At 42.0% G+C, this 14,872-nt stretch overlaps 1 protein-coding gene across 1 annotated transcript in view; it reads left to right on the top strand.

The window, feature by feature from the left end:
* The window catches only part of LOC144763170 (amine sulfotransferase-like), a 596,057-nt gene that overhangs the window by 469,586 nt on the left and 111,599 nt on the right, over positions 1-14,872 (top strand). The window lies entirely within an intron of this gene.

Below are 14,872 nucleotides of genomic sequence, written 5' to 3'. Positions count from 1 at the left end.
TCTTAAATATCTAGGTATATTAGTAAATAAAGGTGCAGAGAACATGGTCGCCGATAATATGGGTCCCTTAATTTCCCAGATGCAGCGAGACTTCGACAAATGGAAACCTTTGGGTTTATCTCTATGGGGTAGAGTCCAAGCTGTGAAAATGGTCACGCTTTCCCGTTTTCTCTTCACACTTGGGATGCTTCCACTTATTATCCCCTTATCTCCCCTACGCCACATTGATTCTAAAGTTAAATCCTTTATCTGGGGGTCCATGAAGCCCTGTTTAGCGATACACAAACTTAAAGCACATCACTCTACAGGAGGATTGAGTCTCCCCTCCATTGAGCACTACTCTATGGCCTTACAATTGTCCCAGTTATCGTATTTGATGGCGGATGTCTCTAGTGCACCACAATGGGTGCATGTAGAGAGATATTTGCTATCAGCTGACATGGGTTTATCGGCCTTATATGGCACAGGCACCAGTCGTTCGGGCCCCCACAATCCATTATTTCCGCAATGCTCAAGGTTTGGCAAAAAGCACATAGAATTCTAGGCTCTAACCCACGCATTCATGTTAAAGCCCCAATTTGGAATAATGCAGGTATCCGAATCAAAGGTAAATCTATTCTCTGGCCTCCAATGGCAAGCTGCTGGAATTGTCACATTAGAACAACTTTTGCACGATGGTAATTTTAAGTCATTTGATTCCTTAGCAAATGAGTTTGGAATTTCATTGCATCAAAAACAAAACTATATACAGCTTAAAACTTGTCTTAAAAAAATTCTTGGAGCACCTCCTTACATTCTGCAAATTTCACCTCTAATATCTTATTTCTCTATTTGGGGGAAATGTAAGGGAGTTACATCAGGAATATATAAAATATTCGCATCACAATTATTCTCTCATCCCATGACTAATCATCTTAAAGACAAATGGCAATCACGATTATCAATTGCTTATGGTGATCAAGAATGGACGGATTTACTGCTCAATTTAGCTAAAGGTACAAGAGAAGCCAGATTAAAATTCTGTTTATTTAAACTACTTCATGATTGGCATTGGTCTCCAGTAAAACTTAACAAAGCAGGATTACTTCCACATACTAATTGTTGGAGATGTGATAGCTATGGCTGCGATATCATACATATTTTATGTAGTTGTCCCTTGATTCAATCTTATTGGAACTACATTGGACAGACGTTATGTCGCATTATCTCATTGAAATTACCACTTTCACCTTCAACAATTATTTTGCATGATTTTAGAATATGTCCACATCTTTCTAAACCTCAGAGTAGACTTATGCACACACAGCATTAGCCACTGCTAAAATTTGCATACTTAGATTATGGAAATCTCCATCTCCACCTTCTCCAGAAATTTGGCTTACAGCAATGATACAAACTGCCTCCCATGAAAGAATTATATATAATATAAATAATCAGCTGGATTTGTTTAATCAAATTTGGGCTCCTTTCCTCACCATGGATGGTGTTTCTGTGGGAAATCATCCTTCTACCTCTTTACAACACACTTCTTCACCTTAACTCATCTATTATACTTTATTTTCATTTCTTCTTCTTCTCTATTACAATGTATTTGCTACTGTTATTAGATATATTTACAGCTCTGTTTTTCAATTGTACTGATATTATGATATTTAGATCCTAATAGATTTAGGCTTCCACACTTAGACTGATGACATTGTCTTCTTTCACATTATGTACATATAGCTTTCTTATCCTCTTATTTCGATTTTATATTGTATAGTATAGATATTGTCTGATTTGTCACGATCCATGACCTCCTGACTTTCAATGCGATGTTTTACTGATGATGCTCTTCAGTTAATGAATGTCTGAATAACTTTATTTCATAATATATCAGATATTTATTCTCTTTTTCATAACGTATTGGAATAAGATGTTTATGTCATTTGGTATTTATTTCATGGATGGATTGAGATATTGTTATATTTATATATGAAATTGCCTTTAAATATGAAATGCTAATAAAAATGATAACACAAAAAAAGAAACACTACTGTACTATCAGCTATGTGCAACTTGCCACGTGCTGCATGACACATTTCCTTCCCCACCCCGTCCTTACCTGCATTGGAGCACATGCTCACAGACTCTTCTGCTCGTAAGCTAATAACATGCCTTTACACCACCACTCAACGCACCTCTCCAGTGACCACCCCTAGATCCTTAGAAGTATGGACAGTAGAGCTAGACCCCCCTATTACAGATGCTCAGTGGTCATTCTGCTGCACCAGTTAGAACATTTATCCCTAAATTATCGTCTGAGACTGATACACTTTACATTTTTACATCGCATTATTGTACCCCAGTTCAACTACATCAAATGGGACTATGCTCCAATGACAGATGTTTGCACTGCAGAACTCCACAGGCCACATTTCTGCACTTGGTCTTGCTATACCAGCAGAGTACATTGTTGACATTACTGGTCAGGAGATGAGTCGCTCCCCGCTAGTGGCCTTGCTGGGATATGTATAGGATGCCTCCCCTGCGAATTGTCACCTATTCGCCATGTTGCTCCTATTGGCTAAGTGCAGATATTAAGATTTGGCTGCCAAAGTCATGTAGTGGCAGGAATAATTTTCCACTTTCTCGGAGCTTATGACTCTCAGGTTCAGGTCCTAGGATGATATTTGAGGTTTGTTCACTTCCTGGCTTCGAAAGCAAAGCTCTGACTCCCCTACACAGATGCCCCCACCATAGAAATGCATGTTATGCTCAAACTTGGTCATGGATAGTCCACCAGATAGATGTTGGGTATTGCATTATGTGTTTTGTCTCCTGTTGCCCCCTCGAACTGTGAGGGACGGGAGGAACCTCAATGTTGTGACGACACAGCCTGCAATAAGTAGGTAATGGTCGACACTGCAGTTGTGTGAAGTGACCACAAATATGTGCATGGATACCCCCTGATTATCCTGATCCCCTTAGTTTGTACTCCGAGTTTCCTCTTCTTTTCTGTAGTTTAACGGATATGTGAATGCCATATGTTCCCTAAGGTGTATATATGCACAAATACAATTGAAAAACGGTATATTAAAAAGAAAATAGTAAAAAAAGTTGCAATGTTTAATTGCTACTAATGATTGCATTTAGATTATGATTACTGATAGATAGATAGTATTTAATATGTGTTTCTAAGTCTTTCAATGTCATAACAAAACCAATATCTGCTTTATTTAAAATGGCACTGTCTTATATTATAATGTGCTATCTTGTATAGATGATGGGGTACTGGGGTTTTTGGGGGGTCATGGGCCAGTAGTGGTGAAATGTGATTTCAGAATAGCACCAAAGATATTTCCACCTACTTTATTTATATATATTTATAAATTACTGCATAGTATTTAGTCGTGTGTGTGTAATAAAAGCATGGTTCCTTTTCTAGAGGAAAAGCAGGCTCATTTATTAAGTGTTATCTCTGAATGCTAGTGAACAGTGATTACTAGCCCTCATCACCTCCCGAGTAGACATTTGGCTGCTCTATTTCCCTACCCGGAGAGAGTCTATTGCTACAATGGGGCGCTTGGTTCCAAGTGAGGGGATACTTGTTGGCATATTACTTTCCCGTGCCTCACATCCTGCACAACTAATAACCCAATTTCTTTACGCTTCCAGTAATTGCTGTCTTTCTATGGGCAAGCAATTCATTAAATTGGCTGCCTTAGACACGTCATTCAAGGTCTTCATACAAAAAGTAATCTTAAAACTCATAAACCATTCCAGAATGCCCTGGCCCTCCACATGCATACATGAATGAGTACAAAAATATTTTGGAAACTTGTTGTACTCTGATCTTTCCATTTTCCAAGGCTATTCTCTCTCTCTCTCAAGTTTTCCCTCTTTCTCTTTACTTTTTCCTTGTTCCTACCTTCCTTTCTACTTTCTTCTCAGGTCCATTTCCCTGTTCTGACCCATCTCCTTTCCTCTAGTTCATGGTAAACTAATCTCAACTTCTCCCTTTTTTTTTAACTCACTAGCCTTCTCCTCTGACCCACTCTTACCTTCCTGGACTGCAATTTCATGGTCACAGCAGTCATTCCACCCAAGGGAAATACTTCTACAGTTGATAACAGTGTTACCCTCAAAAAGGAAAGGGTGATTAGTGGATTATGAGTGGGGGAATGATGCAGGGAAAACAGGGAAAGAAAATAAGGGGACATTATCTGAGTGTCTGTGTGTCTGCTTCGTGATCTCGATTATTCCTCAGGAACGGTTTGATGCAAAAAGGGGTCCACCTCTCGATAGCCCCAAGCCTGAGTACGGTAAACACACAGGTATTTGGGATGATCAGGTTGGGGGAGGAAAGGGTAGGGATCAGCTGGGAGGGAGACCTAAAAGAAAAAGCAGTACCAATAAATGATAGCTCTCTATAGTCATATCTTTCCTAACATAGTATTACTGTATTAGTACCTGTAGATAAGAATAACAATTCTCACGTCCTATATGGCGGAAGAGTTAATCATCATGGTACTTATTTATCATGCGATGGATGAAATCTGAAACAAGGGTGAAACAAATTAGGGTCTCAGGTAATCAGTCAGTGAGGCTTAGCTGAGGCTTAGTTCTCTATGCCATAAGGTATTTCACCTTAGCCCACAAGCACCAAAATATACTGTATACTGTAGACAGGTATCCACATCATAAGAAAATCAATGTTCCGCTTACCAGGGGAAGAGCATTAGTCCGCCTCTTAAACCTCGTTAGGAGGAAGTAAAACAATAAAAACCACTTTGTTTGTTTGTTTGGTCTTTTAATTACCATTAACTTCATGGGAAGAAGTAGACATTCAGATAATATACTTTAATCCAAGGAAAATGGAAACACTGGTATTCTGGGTAGTTACCCCAGTAATCCTTAGCACATACTTAGTATAGACAAATATTTACTGTCTGGGTAGTCAATGGGAATCTCGGCCACTAACGTGAAAACAAGGTTCCATTAATGCGGTTCTCTGCTCAGTGCCGAATTGTGGTACTTAAAATTCTGGACCCGTGTTATAAACATCATCGTATCATGACGATTTTGATATCAGCAGACAGAGAATGGCTAGTAGTCTATGCACAAGCATTTTCGTCATATTCGAGCGACAATTTCACCCTGAAACCGTAGTTTTCGTCCTGAACCCCCGGGTTCCATTTTGTGTACGGCAGCCATTTTGTGGGTTGCCCTCACATAGGCCGATGACTAAGGCCAAACATGATTCTGAAGGACACGTACACCTTTGCTGACTTCTCTGCGACCTGGGCAAGCTGACTCCATTGCCCAAGGCCAAACCTGTTCGGTCAGTTCCTCTCCCAGTGTCCGAACGAGATAGTATTAGGGCACAACATGTCATAAACCTTTCATCACACACAAACCACGCCTAATCTTGCACACACCTGTCCCTGTTTCCTACTTTATGACCTGCTTTACGAGGAGGAGGTGCCCGTTTATATTGGGGGTCCGTCGATATCTGATGAAAATACTGGGCCTTGCCGGATAATTGATTGTGGGCTGGACAAACTGAAATATGGGCTTGTCATCATGACTCTGCTTTTTCTTTGTAGTGAAACTATGTGAATGATCAACTGTAAAACAAAGAATGTTTGCCTAAAGCATAATATTTTGTATAAAAAGAGAAGGCTGGCTTTGTAAGAGTGAGCAGTCTCCTGAGAATATACACCGTGTTGTACTTCTAGGATACCTGTTTCTTGGTTGCAGCCAATAAATTCGATCCTTGACTTCACCTAGAAGACTCTGAGTTTCTGTAGTCTGAAACAGGAAGGACCCGAAGTCTTAGGGTGTTCCCCTGGCACCGCTGGGTTCCGAAAAACCCAGTACTTCATCTGGCGCCCAACGTGGGGCGATATCAGCGGTACCGGTCCAAGCCAGAGGTTCGTGAGGAGCTTCGTGTGAAAATTCTGGAGGAAGGCCGCCACTTCATCGACCCCTGCATGTCGACGTGGTCCGAAAGTCTTTGCTGCGAGGTTCCCCGCTTCCCGACGGCTACGAAGGACTGCTGCCCTGACTATCGCCCTGTTTTGGACCTTTGATGTTTGGTAGAGCGAAACGATAGACGAGTCTTCTGGTGACGTCATCGATACCTCAGTTAAGTATAAGTGGAGCGTCTCCCAGTCCTTAGTTTGGTTCTTAGTTTGGGTATCCCCTTGGGATCTTTGATTTGAAACTTGCAAGTACCAAAGCCGAAGGACTCGTGTATTCACGAGGATATCGTATTCGATAATCCTTTGAAGTTTGAAGCTAGACTAGAGAGCGAAGATGCCTGGTTTTAGCAGACTTGGACATTTTTTTTGTCTTGGTTGTAATAGGGATTCCCGATTGGAGGACTCGTGTCCGGTTCCTCCGATTGGAACTCCAACCTATGAACTGTATCTGAAACATGGAGTAGGCCCCATCACATATAATGAAGTATGGATCCGATACACCAGAAAGGATGGTGTTTTAAAATGGCCCCAATATGGTAGCTTTGACACGGAAATTTTAGATAATCTCGAGGCCAAACTTTTTAAGAAGAAAGCCCGGCCGGCGATGTTTGACTCTTTCCGCCTATGGCGTAAGGAAGCCAAACAGAAGGAAATAAAATTAGCAAAGAGAAATAAGAGAGAAAGGGGTATCTCGATAATGCAAGCTGCCATGCAGTTTAAAGATAACGAAGAGGAACAGATGAGCGAGCAGTTGCACAGGCAACGTAAAATAATAGTAATCGATAGATGTTATCCAGTTTTGCCGCCTCTTCAGCAAGATGCAGCAAAATAACTTGAAAAAGACCCCCTAATGTCACACTTATTGAGTTCGCCACCCCCCTATGCGCAAATGCTACAGCACCTCCGCAACCGTTAGTCGTGCAACCCCTGGTTGTTTTGCCTCAGGTACTTCCACAGCCACCAGCTGCTCTTCAGTTGGCTCCTATTCCTCCGGTGCAGCCTCCTCAAGGGCCACCGACTTTGACATCTGCTCTGCCTTTACTTCCTACGACTTTGACCACTATATCGACTACCATTCCTGGTATTCCTCCTGACACTACCTCTGCGTCTGCCTTGCCTCACTCTGCTTTTCCGCCTGTCCTTTCATCGACTTCTCCCTCTGTTCGCCAGAGAATGACTAGCACTGTTACTAGTCTTCTATATCCTCTCTTTGGAGCAGCAAGTATGACCCCTTTTTCAGAACGTAAACAGTTACGTAGCCAACTGCCTGATTCTAGTGAGAAGGAAACGTTGAATTATTTGGCACATATATGGGTTACCGACCCAACGAGATATGAGCTAGAGTCAGTTATGGATGTCTTCCATCAGTGGGAAGCACGGAAACAGAGATATGTTTTTGAGAAAACGTGTACTTTTCTTTGTGAGGATTTAGAGAAAAATGATTTGGAGCATAATCCGCCTGAGTTGTGCCGTGTACGGTTCGAGTTTGCAAAGGGAACAATTGTGGGTTCCGATGTTGAGAAAGCAGTTGCGACATTGTTGTCGTTTAGGAGTGAGGGTGTTTCTCAGTCGTTGTTTGAGTCTGATTCCTCTGTTAAGAAGAAGGTGAGACAGTATCCAATGAGAGAAGTTCCTCCGGTATGGAAGGAAGCAGTGCAGGCTGATGCGGGTCGTAATATTGATGCTGTTCCAGCACATTTTCAGCGGGTTTGGGTACATGTTCCATGGAAGCGAGCTGAAGTCTTGGCCCTTAAACAGACATTGCCTGATCCCCGTAAAAATCCTGCAGGGTATTACAAGGAATTGTCACAGACTGCAGGCTCCTGCATTATGAATTTAGCTGATATAGACATGTTGTTTGGAAATGTTGTTCCACAGCCTTTATGGGGAAAGATTCATCATGCGGATCATGATCAAGAGTTAGGTGACTCATGGGCTAATATTAGTGATGCAGATGGCCGACAAGTTGGTGGTGCTAAACCCGAGCCTTTAGTAGCAGACCTTCCTGGTAGGATCATTAATTACATGAAAACTTTAATGCCTGCGATGCGTGTGAATTGGGGTAAATTGTCTGCGTGTAAGCAGAAGAAAGATGAAACGGTGTCGGATTTCTTCACCAGGTTTGAAGAAACGTTTATCGACCACAGTGGTCAAGATATGAGTACAGAAGGTGGTCAACGGTTGTTCGTTGACAAGTTTGTGCATAATTTGCTTCCCGAGTTATGTAAGAAGTTAAAAGATTCGGAAAGTTCTTGGGCCGTTTCCTCTTCAGCACAGATATTGGCTACTGCACAATACTACGAAAATCGAGATAAAGATGAGAAGGATAGAGCAGACAAGAAAACTAAAGAGTTAAAAACGAAGGTTCTTTTACAGCAAGCGTATCCGCCACGTGGTGGCCAGAGTAACTATCAGCAACCTCAACAGTTTCAGAGGAACTCGCAAAGGTTCGAGTATCCACAACAGCGTGTCCCTGTAGGTCCCAATCAGTGTTCATATTGTAAGGAAGAGGGTCATTTCAAGTATAGTTGTCCTATTTTGTTACAGCGTACGAATGGTGCTTCTGGTGCAAGAGGTCGAGGTGTTCAGCAAGCTCCTAGAGGTAGAGGACGTGGAAATTTCCCCCAGAACGCGCGTTCCCTTCCGCCTCAAAATTCAATGAATAGTTTTGATCAGCAGAATAAAACGTCTGGTAGGACGGCTCAGTACTATGCTGATGACTACTATGCAGAAGATGAGCATATGGAAGGTAATGATTGCTAGGACAGCCATAGACAAAGAGAGGGAGTTGTTTCAGTTCCAGTAGATCAGAGTGGACCTTATGTTGAGGTGATTACATCAGGAGTGTCAGAGCCTTTTCTTTTGGATACTGGTGCTACAAAGAGCTCTATTATGCACTCTAAACTCCCAGGCGCACCTTTGTCTGGCGAAACGAATGTTTCAGTAGATTTTTCTGGCGCCCCGGTTAGGAACCCAGTTTCTAGTCCTATGTCCCTTTCTGTTGGACCCTGCGAATTCGAAGCACCCCTTATTCTGACGACAGGTTGTGGTGAGAACTTGTTGGGATTGGATCTGTTGAAAAAATTGTATGCGACTTTGTATTGTTCTCCTTCGGGAGTACAACTTACACTGGGTAAGAAAGTGATCTCTCCAATGAATTTGTCAAAAGACGAACTTCCGACAGAATTGTCATTTCTTCCCGATATTCTTTGGGCTACAGGTCCTAATGATGTGGGTCTTTTGGAAATACCGCCATATGTTGTGACATTGAAAGCCAATGTGAAAATGCCACGCATTCCCCAATACAAGATCTCTAGTGAAGGTGAAAAAGCGTTGCTAGCGATCATTTACGATTTGATTGAAAAAGATGTAATTGAAGAGACAAGAGGCAACGTACTGATCCTTCTCAGCCATCTGTTTACAGGTTCGTGATTGACCTTAGAGAGGTGAATAAGATCGTTGTGCCACAGTTTCCAGTTGTTCCTGATATCACTGCCCTATTGACTATGATTCCAGCTTCCGCGACTTGGTTCTCGGTGATTGACTTGAAGAATGCTTTCTTCAGCATCCCGATAGTCGAGGAGAGTAGGGATATTTTTGGCTTCAGTTTAGGAGGCCGGAGCTTCCGCTTCAAACGCGCCCCCCCCCCAGGGCTACTGTGAAAGCCCATCGATATATAGTCAGGCTTTAAAGACACAGCTTGATACGATTGTTTTACCTGATGGCGCTAACCTTATTCAGTGCGTTGACGATTTGCTTGTCGCTGCAGATACTGAGGAAATCTGTAAAGAAGCCACGTTGTCATTGTTGCGTCATTTGTCTGATTTGCATCACAAAGTGTCTCTTTAAATTACAATATTGTCGACAAGAAGTGACCTACTTAGGTCATCTCTTATCGAAGGAGGGAAGGAAACTGACCCCAGAAAGAATTCAGGCAATTGCGAAATTGAGTGTGCCAAGGACACAGAGAGAAGTGCGTGCTTTCCTAGGTATTACATCATATTGCAGACAATGGATACCATATTTTTATTTGTTGGCCAAACCTCTGGTGGCATTAACCTGTAAAGATACACCGAATCCCATTCCATGGTGTGAAGAGTGTCAGAAAAGTTTTTCCGAATTGCGTGATGCATTATGTTTGGCTCCTGTGTTGGGTACCCCCGACTACAGTAAGCCCTTTACATTGTATGTCCATGAGAAAGAAGGTTGTGCATTGTCAGTGTTGACACAGTTGTTTGGAAACAAGCAGCGTCCATGCGCGTATTTTTCGTCGACTTTAGACCCGGTAGCTAAAGCATTGCCGAGTTGCTTAAGAGCCACAGCGGCAGCAGCTGTTTCTATTCGACAGTCTGCTGGTTTAGTGATGAATAATACATTGATTGTAATGGTTCCACATGCAGTGGACACGTTGTTAAACAGGACCAAGACCCAGCACCTAACTAGTGCTCGGTTGTCAGGTTACGAGTTGACACTATTAGCGAGTCATGTGCACATAAAAAGATGCAACACGCTGAATCCAGCTACGTTGTTGCCGATTGTAGCAGAGACAGATGCTTCTGAACAGCATGATTGTTTTCTCAGAATAGAAGAAGAAACGAAAGGGAGAATAGATCTTCAGGACACTCCTTTTGTGAAGTGTGATGGTACCTTATGGGTGGATGGTTCATGCTTCAAGCTTCCGAATGGTGATACGACTGCAGCATATGCTGTTACGACTTTGCATACGATTGTTGAAGCTGCACGTATCCCACATAATTCAGCTCAAGCAGCAGAGTAGATTGCACTCACGAGAGCTTGTGTGTTATCAAAAGGAATGAAAGTGACCATATATACCGACAGCCAGTATGCATTTGGTGTGGCTCACAGTTTGGGACGATTGTGGAAAGAACGTGGGTTTCTGACTTCGCATGGAGCTAAGATTCAGCATGGTCAGTTGGTGAATGAGCTTCTTGAGTCACTTACTGTGCCCTTGCAAGTTGCGATTGTAAAATGCAGTGCACACAAGAAGGTGACTGATGATGTTGGTCGTGGAAATGCATTTGCTGATGAAGTCGCAAAAGAAACAGCAAGGGATGTGATGAGTCGAATGTATGTTGCAGGCCCTGCAAGATGGATTGGTGACGTTGGAATGTGTGAAGACACGATAGAGAGTGTGAAGTCTATTCAAGCTGAAGCTACAGAGAAAGAATTGAGTGTGTGGAGAGAAAGTACGGGTAAAATGGATGCCAATGGTTGTTGGGTTGAATTGTCAGAGCATCAGAGATGGTTGCTACCCGATGCGTATGTGCTTGCAGTGGTTACAATGGCCCATGGAATGGCTCATATCAGTGTGAAAGGGATTTGTAAGTTGTTGGCTCCGGTATGGCAAAATGCTGGAATTCCTAAGTGTGCAGAGAATGTGGTCAAGAATTGCATGGTGTGTCTGAAATACAATCCTGGTAGGGGAACCCCAACCCCAGCTGGTCATTTTGCGCCTCCAACGTATCCGTTCGAGGTTTTGCAGCTAGATTTCATCCACATGGAAAGGTGCAACAATTTGAAATACGTACTCGTTGTTGTTTGTGCCTTTTCGAGATGGGTAGAAGCATATCCCCTGAAAGACAACACTGCCTTATCCACAGCTAAAGCCCTTGTGAAAGAGTTTTTCCCTAGATTTGGAATGCCGAGAATGGTCTGGAGTGACAATGGGAGTGAATTTGTGGGTCGAGTGATGAAGAAAGTATGCGAAGGGCTAGGAATCCAACAAAAATTCCACGCTGCAAATCACCCCCAATCAGCTGGACTAGTAGAATGCTACAATGGCACGCTAAAACTAAAATTAGCCAAGATTCAAGCGAGCTCTGGTCTTAAATGGCCTGACGCTCTGCCTTTAGCACTCCTATCAACAAGAATGACTGTGCATTCGCGAGTGTGACTTAGTCCCTATGAAATTGTGTTCGGCCGTCCGGCCAACATATGGGGAGTGCCAAGGCCGACAAAATTCAGTGAGATCGAACACCCTGTACTGCTTGACTATTTGTATGAATTGACGGCTAAATTGCTTGTTTTACACCAACAGGTTCACGATACTCTGCCTCAGGTCTCTGAAGCTCCAGGACATCCGATCGATCCTGGATCCTGGGTGCTGGTCAAGAATTTTCAGCGAACAAAGAATGACCAGCCCCGGTGGACCGGCCCCCATCTAGTTCTTCTCTCAACGAGATCAGCCGTTCGAGTGGAAGGAAAGAAGCACTGGATCCACGGTGTACACTGCAAGAGGGTACCTTTGCCTCTGCCGTACGACCGGTGGGTCCAGGAGGGTGTCGCTGACTCAGAGACTGAAACTGTGCCTCGTTTTCTGCCTTTCAGTGATGCATGTGTAAAAGGAACAATTTCTGAAAAAGAAAGTGACAATTGATCCAGCGGCCTATAGAAAATATATCATAAACAACGCTACCCAACTTCATAACCTATAAACAAAATTCTATACTAAATATGGACCCATTTATAAACCTGACATATTTTGGGCCTACTGAATCAGGTGGTCAAATTAAATCTATATACACATTATCTACAAACTATATACATTTTTATACATCTGCGAAAGGAATATTGTCATTAGAATAAAACTTAACCATTTAGATGACCACCATTGGCGACGTGATCTAGCTAATAGTAACCTACACTTCTGAATAAGCAAGACCAGCTTGTTTGTCAAAAGTAAGATTTTATTTACTAAATTATGGTATATAAGTTGATAGTTTTATAAATGAATTTTATTAGCATTGAAGCAAGCATGAATGTAAAGAAAAGTGAGAAAATACAATTTAAGTAAGTGAATCAAATTTAAAGTAAATATATAAAGTTTAACATTTCTAAAACCTAATTCCCTAACTGAGCTAAATAGATAGAAATTAAAGTAAAGATCTTTGAGGATTCTTACGTGCTCCACGCAAAGTCCGACAGCACATCACCCTCATCGGAAAGTCAGAAAGCAGCAGCCAGCCCATCCCTAAGGGCATGACTTTTTATACCTTTCTACGCTAACTAAACCACGCAAAGGAAAGTTTTCAGAAATCTTCGACGTCCCATTGGCTGAGAGTGACAAGTGACATGTCACCCACTTTCCAAAAGTTCCATTAGATCATGTTTCATAAAGACCATTGTCTCTTCCACGTGAAACCAGGAGCTTCCTGAGTTTGCAACAAATGTTCAAATTTGTTCTCACTACGTCCAAGCAACTTCCGCGGATGCCAAGTTAAGGCTGACAAAATGTTCACTTTCGACCTTGGCCATGTCCGACAGAATGATGACAGCACATCAGTTTTTGCTTTGTGAATGCAGCTTTGATAAACGCTTTAATTCAGAATGGACGTCTCGTGACTTTTGCAGAATTACAAGTCAGCTCTTTTCTGCGACTCAAGTGACTAGGCCCAAAAGCAGGCAACTTAAGCTTTCTAGTATAAAACAAACACAAGAAAAGTATTAATGTAAGAAATAATGTAGATTCTGTATCCACCCCAAGATTTACTAATTAATTAACCCACCCGATTAATCAAAATGTTACCTAGCCATTGCAAACAAATAAAGCAGCGTTTATATCTACCAGTCTCCGTTATTCCATGAGACTTATATGCACCTAGAATAGTAGAAATGACATCACACAGACAAGGAAAAGCAAAACAAGCATATGCTTCTTTTAAGTTTGCAGCAGTTAGTAATGACAAAAACGAAAACAATAAATTATTTTATTATTTTGCACGAACAGAAAGATGCAACAATTATGCACGTTTATGAGCACACATGTTAGTCCCCCCATGTGTAAAGTTTAATCTAAGTTGTATTAGTACGACATATCACAAATCATTAATATTATTATTCATGTTATGGAAATGTGACTTCGCGAGTTTAAACAAAATTTTGTTTTCTATCTCGCTCCATCACAATCTCTTGCAAGAAGCTGTGCCACCATCTATTCGATTGGACACTACAGAGCCTGAACTCCTGTTTCATGACCAGACAATACCTGGAAAGAAACGCTATAATCTGAGGCCGAGAAGTATGGACTAATAAAAATATTCCTTTTCTTTGCTAATTTTTGAAAGTGCAGCTCTCTCATCTGAGAAACTTTTTTTTATTTTTGTTTTTCGAACCACCATCCGGGTTCAGCTGTAGGGTCGCGGTTGCCCAAGTCTTTGGGGTGCAGCTGAAGACGTTAGGTCAACAGTTCTGGTTGGTCTAAGGGAGTTGCCCTGGACTGACAGAAGCATTCCTTAGCATAGAACACCCAACCATCGCGAGCAGCACTTAGAGAGGATGGAGTTTTTCGAGATGGAGAGACCTGCCAAACCAATGAACTTTAAAACCAGAATATGTAGATGATGACCAAGAAACGCTTTTTGATATTATGCATTTTTATGTAGTTCAGTGTAATGATGTTTTTAATAGGATATGTTTTATTCTCTTTTCGAGTGACATTTGCACCCACTACATCGCCCATACCTCCTCCTTCTACTGTTTCCTCACATTCCTTTCAACCTCTTCCTGAACATGAATCCGCTAGGAGATTAGAATTTATCAATAACTCCTTCTTTCAGCTTTTGCACCAACACCAATTGGTAGTGAACACAACTAACTGTTGGGTGTGTGGTCTTATGCCTCACACAACGGATAAAGGTATCCCTTATCTGGTCCTGCCTTTCAGCCATAATGGTTCTGTGTGGGAATACAGAACGATGTTCATCTACGCACATGAAATCTACCCCCTACGTTCTGTAAAAGGCAATCCTAAGAATAGTGCTCTAGTTAACGGTATAGTAGATATGATTAGGGAAGATATTTCCTATGAGACTATCCCGAGAGATGAGACACTAGTATATATAGGATGGAACGTGACCGGATATGGAGTTACTCTGAGTGAGAAACAG

Source organism: Lissotriton helveticus, chromosome 6 (assembly GCF_964261635.1).
Source record: "Lissotriton helveticus chromosome 6, aLisHel1.1, whole genome shotgun sequence".
In the NCBI taxonomy this organism is placed as follows: Eukaryota; Metazoa; Chordata; class Amphibia; order Caudata; family Salamandridae; genus Lissotriton; species Lissotriton helveticus.
Note: the sequence above shows the minus strand (reverse complement) of the source record. Positions and strands in the feature narration are given on the sequence as shown.